The following is a 6,535-nucleotide window of genomic DNA, read 5'->3' as shown; positions in this document are numbered from 1 at the left end:
CACAGATCAAAAATATTTCAGCAAAAAAATTGTCTCCACACTAGACATACACATATTTATTTGTTGTCATTATTTCCTAACAATGTTTAACTATTTGCATAGCACTTACATTGTATTAGGTATTACAAGGAATCTAGGGATAATTTAAAGTATATGCGAGGATATGCATAAAATCTGTGTAACTACCTTCATCTATGTCTTTTTATATAAAGGAATTGAAAACCTGTGGGTTTGGGGTGCCCACCATGGAGGGAGGTGGGGACTGACTGAAACCAATCTTGTATGAATCCCAAGGGAAGACTGTGTTTTTCAAAAAAGAAAACTCCTGTCAATTTCCATGTCAACCTCAGTGACCATTTTCTTTCTTGTCTATGTACAGTCTAATTACCTCAAAATAATGAAGTGATTCTGAAAAGCTCCTCTTCCAATCTAAGGCCACATGTGTACCCTAATTTTTCCAGGTCCTGAAATTTAAAGAATTAATTTTGGCCTGAGGGTGGCCTCACCATACTGTCTGGGCAATGTGTGGCTGATGAACAAGAATCAGCTAAATGATCAGGCCCTAAATTTTGGAAAGATGTCTCCTTGGCACTAGTGACCCGGAAGTGGTTCATGGTAGTACCTGGAAGTGAAAGTGTCATTGTAATGGTGATCAGTGCCGCGTGGAAACTGCATCTCATAGAGGAGACCTTCTCCTCCTAACAAGTTGAGTAGAGGATCCCACACGAGTAGAGGAAATTGTTTTTAGGACAGCAGGAAGAGAGATTCTTACAGTTCAACAAGTCTTGAAGATTCATGAAAAGGGAAACATATCAAGTTTTGATCAAGGGAAACAATAATGATGTTGATGATGGAGGTCACTGTAAATAAGGACAACACAGACTACAAAAAGAAGATGTCATGAGGAAAGCAAAGGGATTTGTTCCTTATGTTGGAATTGTGATGATCCTCTTCAGGGATGATCCTAAACTTAAGTACGCAGTGTTCCTTTTGCTGGGTTTGTTGGTGTCGGTCAGTGGAGATGCCTGCCTCGCTGCTCTTACGGAGAGGCATGCTTTCTGTTACTGAATGTTAGAAGTAGATACTGTGCTGGTCTGTGATGGTGGAGTGGGGAACACACGCATTAGTGCTTCCTGGTGACACTGGCTTCTGTTAGCTTACATTTACACACAAGAACACTTGTGGGGGACACATGTGTACCATGGAGTGTACATGGGTCTTCAGTTATAGGATTTCATATGCTGTCATTGTCACACTCACATTTTGTTGTTGTTGTTGTTGTTGTTGTTTTTTCCGGTACCAGGAATCGAACTCATGACATTGCGCTTGCCAGGCAGGCACTGTGCCACTGAGCTAAATCCCCAGCCCGTCACACTCACATTTTGTATATCAGTTAATTTTGCATATTAGAAGGTTGAGCCAGCGCTCCCAGTGTTTGTATTTGGAAGCCAAGCTTCACTTCTAGAGTGCCCACAAAGTCCTGTAAACGCAACCCTGCCAGAGTTCCAAAGTGTCCCTCCTCTTTGGAATGGGAATGCTGCAAACTGAGGTTGTTAAGTCTTAACTGTCAAAATTTTAAAGAAAAGACTTTACACTTTGGGGGAAAAAAAGAATTAGTTTGGAAAGTAACATTTTAAACCAATAAGTGGATTATGAGGAGCTTGTCTTATGAGGCCCAAAGTGTTTTTATCACAAGTATGAATGTAACACAACATTGTTATAGGTAAGGCCTTATAAACTAAACTGTCCAAGATACAATGTAAAACTAGCACAGCAGAAGAAAATATGTGAGAAGCTTTCAATTGGTATTTGCATTATATAAACAGTAAAATACTATTGGAATCAATGTAGGTTGGTATGTTATAGCATCAAGTCAACTACAGTAAAAGAAGGCTGATTATGTGATTTTGGACAATTGATGAAGCCACCTTAAGTTAAGGAAATAGTAATATAGTAGGAGATGAAAATGAGATACCAGAAGTACAATTTCATAAAATAAGCAAATGTCTATATACGTGTGGCAGATATGATTGTAATATCTTTTCTCTTGTTTTATTTGAGGCAAGGTCTCACTATGTAGTTCAGGCTGGCCTTGAACTGACTATAGAGCCCAGGCTAGCTATCTCCATAGTCCTAGGATTATAGGCAGGCACCACCAGGTTCTGCTGGGAAGTGTACTTTAATACAACTTATCTAGGAAGCAAACGAACAATAAGGTGACAGCCTTTGACTCGGTAATTTGACTTTAGAAACACTATCTTAAGGGAAAAAATAGATACATATAGATATCTACTCTTCATAAAAGTAATGTTCTGAAAGCACTTTAAAATTCAAGTATGAGGATGACTAATGAATAATGTTATGTCTATTAAAATATTTTATAATATATTTTAGAAACTAATGACCTGAGAAAATCCTTATTACTCAAAAGTGAAATGAAAAAAATGGAAGATTTTAATTTTACAAATTACATGTTGTATCTACAAATGTGTATATAGAACAAAGAGCTGGGCAAGCGTATCAAAATGCAGTCACTAATTATTCTTCTTGACTGTAGGACTGGGTATAATTATTATTTTCATCTTTCTACTCATCTACATTTTCAAGTCTTTTAACAGCTAGTGTTGATTAAAATATCTCAAAAATTAATTTTGTCATTGAGAAAAGAAAAATTTCTTCTTAAAATGTGTTCTAAAGCAATATACTCAGTTTGTGTGAAATATATACTAGGAACTTTATCACAACATTATTTGTTATCTTAAAAATTTCAAATAACTGTAAAGCCATTAGTAGGAGAGATAGCTACTGTATCATTTCAACAGTAGATTGTATCACATTTATTTAAGCCAGTGTCAATGATGATTATGTAGAAACAGGAACAATTAAAAATAAAAGACATTAGATTGCTTGCTTAAAGTGCTTACAGTTGTTTTGTGTGTATGTTTTGTGTATGTGGCTATCTGTTCTCATAAAATACTACAGGAAAACTTGTAAATGCTGATAGTTACATTATTTCACTGGTGTGTTAACTTTCCTGCACATTTTTTGCAAACTTTTTTGTAATATGCCTGTAATATTCCTTTCTAAGGAAATCTATAATTCAAGTGATAGTACTGAATGAGAGAAAAATAGCTAATAAGATCTTCGTGCTTTTTCTCACTTCTAACTATTTGTGTGGACTCAGGTCCTGGGGCTCCTTTGAAGCATTTGTGCTTGTCAGGAAAGTGTCTGTTGTTATCAGGCACTGAGTTCTTGGGTTTTACTTACTCTGTGTTTCAGGACGCATGTGTGCATGGCGTCCTTCCAAAGTGTGCTTGTCCTCGAACCTGGGATGCTGATGGTCCACATGTCTGTGAGTGGCTCTTTTGTAAGTAACCTGCAAATCAGAGGCCATTTCTAAGGTGAAACACATTTCCTTAGGTAGGACAGGATAAATTTGGTTTAAAAATCACAGTCTTTTATAAGAACATCTCATATGATGCATACATGATGAAGTAAATTAATATTTTTCTGAGATAGTTTTCTTTTATGGGTAGGTTTCCATTTATGCTACCAAATGATCATATAAAGGTGGTCATGATAATAAATATGTATTCATTAATCCCCCTTCTTTGCTGTAGATCCAGGCTACATAAAATGGACTTCTCATCATTTGAAAATGACACTTTGATATTTATTTTTAATTTCTTCATTTAAAATAATAAAACTGGGGAATGTAGCTTAGTGACAGAGTATATGTTTAGCACATATGAAGCTATGGGTTCAGGCCCTAGCATCAACAACAAAAAAAGGAGAAGGTGATAAAATTGTCCTGTAACTGCTCGACTGTAGTGGAAGGGAGGAGAAATAAAGAAAGCAGCATATACTCCAGGACTTTTCCTTGCTATGACTAACAAAGCACCTATAGGAAGGGTGGCTTTCTCTTACTAGGTCTTGGGACTATGCCTTCTCTTTGCTAATATCACAAAATATCTATTTCACTTCACTCACTGCCAAAAGAAAATGGGGAAAAGAAATAAAAGGACACAAAGAAGGGGAAATTGAAGATGAAATATATGTACATGTACACATAAAATCTCATGGGATGAAATATACATAAATAATTGGACACATCATCTTAATTAGTACCTTGTGAATACAGAAGTGTTCAGCTCAATACTAATGATCTTGATACTGGCACTGAACCATAACTAATGTCAAAAATTTGCAAAAATTCAAAGAAGAACATCACCCATAATATCAGTGTCCTAACATCAAGGTCACTCTCTAATGATGAAGATCTTTTCAACTTACATAATTTATGTGTAAATGAAGAATATGGATGCTTTATGTTTCTGAAGAAAAAAAAATCTACCAATTCCAAGTTTCCAATCCCAGGCAGGGCTCTCCATAATAATAATTCCAAATGATATCACATTTCCAAAAATCTCTCTTGAGAGTGAGTTCAGAGCCATACCACTCTCTGTAAGAATTACCAATTACCTCTCTTTCACACTTCCTGCTGAGCTGGATAAGAATTATCCATCTCTAATTTTTCAGCAAATACATTACAGTCCTGGAGCCAGGAGTGAAAAGAGCTCGTCCTTAAATTGCCAGCTTTTAGGACACTGCTGTTTTCTCAGGGTTAGAGAACACAGCTCCATTCCCTGTCCCTTGATCTGTTTGAAGAGTTTCTCTGAGGCCACCGGAACAGCAGGCCACCTGTTCCCTGTCTTTTTGTCCTCATGACCTGGGATTACAGGGTCAGTTTTCTATATCCAGTCAAAATGCGTGTCTTTCAAACTCATGTCAAGATACTGAATGGGGCCAGAGCAAAGTATTCAATGGAGCCAACTAGACTGATTCTACTGAAGCTCGGACACCTGTGTAGAAGTAAGGTTGAGAACAGCAAATTGGACTTGCAAATTGAGTGTGCAAGCTTCCTCCGCTCCTGGCTGCAGGCCCCTCTGGTTTTCTAAGTTGTTCTGCAAGGTAAATAAAGCTTTAAACGCTAACACATCACTAGCGGAGTGGAGGAGGTTAGTTCCATGTGCTGAGACATCTGCCTTATAATAGGTACACATGATCCCACTTGTTAAATTTTCACTAAGAAAATTGAAGATCGGAGAGGTAGGGAAACTCACCCAGGGTCCCAAAGCTTCCCTCTGAGTGCCAGAGACCGGGTAACAGTCTTGTTTTGTGTGTTGCCAGGACGTCTGCCTTTCCACTCCATGCCTGCGTAGGGATTTCCAGCACGGGAAGTTGGGTGTTCTCACTGGGAGGTCAGAGAATAAAGAAATCATTGAACCCCTGAATTAAAATTCTCAAACAAGGTCGTTATGGTGAAGAACAGAGAAAGTTATATCTTGCAATGAATAGCTCTGTGCATTGTGCCTTTCTAATGGGACACAGGCAGGCAAACAGAGGTGAAATGCAGCGGGGAAAGAAAGATCAGAGCCTGAAAGCAGCAGCAGATAAGCAAGACAGTGGTGAAAAGCAGCGCAGACTGCACTCTAAACAGACAGATGCAGCACGCCGAGAGCTGAGCGTGCAGCCCTTGTTGAAATGCAGCCAGTCTCGGGCTGCAGGTAGTAATGGCTAAGTTTTCACCTTCACATTTACACAGCTCATCCCCTGGAAGATCATTCTTTGAGCTGAAAGAAATAGGAGGCAGGAGCTGTGCAGTGGTGCATGCCTGCTCAGCTTATTAAAACATGGGAAGAAGGCAATATTTCACCCCCCAGAAATAAAAAAAGATAGACAAGCGAGAGCAGCTAATCCATCGGAAGAAATTAGCAGGCAGAGTATGTAGCTGTTGGAAATGATGAACGAGGCTGAAATAGCTACACAGGCTAACATCCAGTGGGATAATTACTCCAAGCTCTCAGGCTAAAATCTGTCTTGGAGGAACTGGGAGGCTTTGATGACTCAATTTCAATGGGCATGCTTATGAAATACATAGTAAAACCTATTAAAATTGAAATTGTTCTTGGTAGGTATTCTGTGACTAGGCTGCTGACCCTGTCAGGAGGCTTTTAATAAGGTACACACCATTTTTATTCTCAAAAGTGGCATGTACTTTAGCTGCCCACATGCTCGGTTTAACCCTATAGTAACCTGTCCACGATTTTTCCATTTATATGTTGAGCATAATTATTCATTTCTTGGAAAATGGTGAGTTTCCAGTTGAATGTGGACACTGTTGGCTTTTGCTAGAACAAAAGATGCTTCCTTTACTGTTCTACCCACTGGTTTTCTAGCTTCAAAAACAAGGACTCGTTGGCAAGATTTATCATTCTTAATGTCCACAGAAACATGCAAACGTTCCTATAATATACATTCGCTGATCTAAGGCAACTTTACTTTCCCACAGAGGACAGGTACCATGTTACGCCAAGACCACCATTAGGCTGCTCATATGGAGTGTGTCCAACTACAGTCCAAATGCATCCCTAGATTTTCAGATAAATAGATTCCACTGCCTGCATGCCTAAGCATAATTATTTTAACAAAAGCCTCAAAGGTGAAAAAGAAGCTAGAGGATTTCTAAGGCCGT

At 38.5% G+C, this 6,535-nt stretch overlaps 1 pseudogene; it reads left to right on the top strand.

Moving 5' to 3' along the window:
- The first annotated feature begins 532 nt into the window (after window positions 1-532).
- Window positions 533-1,068, top strand: LOC102012157 (annotated as a pseudogene).
- The last annotated feature ends 5,467 nt before the right edge of the window (window positions 1,069-6,535 follow it).

The sequence above is a fragment of the Chinchilla lanigera genome, unplaced genomic scaffold (genome assembly GCF_000276665.1).
Source record: "Chinchilla lanigera isolate Chin_1 unplaced genomic scaffold, ChiLan1.0 scaffold00005, whole genome shotgun sequence".
NCBI lineage: Eukaryota > Metazoa > Chordata > Mammalia > Rodentia > Chinchillidae > Chinchilla > Chinchilla lanigera.
This window is presented reverse-complemented; position numbering and strand designations above follow the sequence as displayed.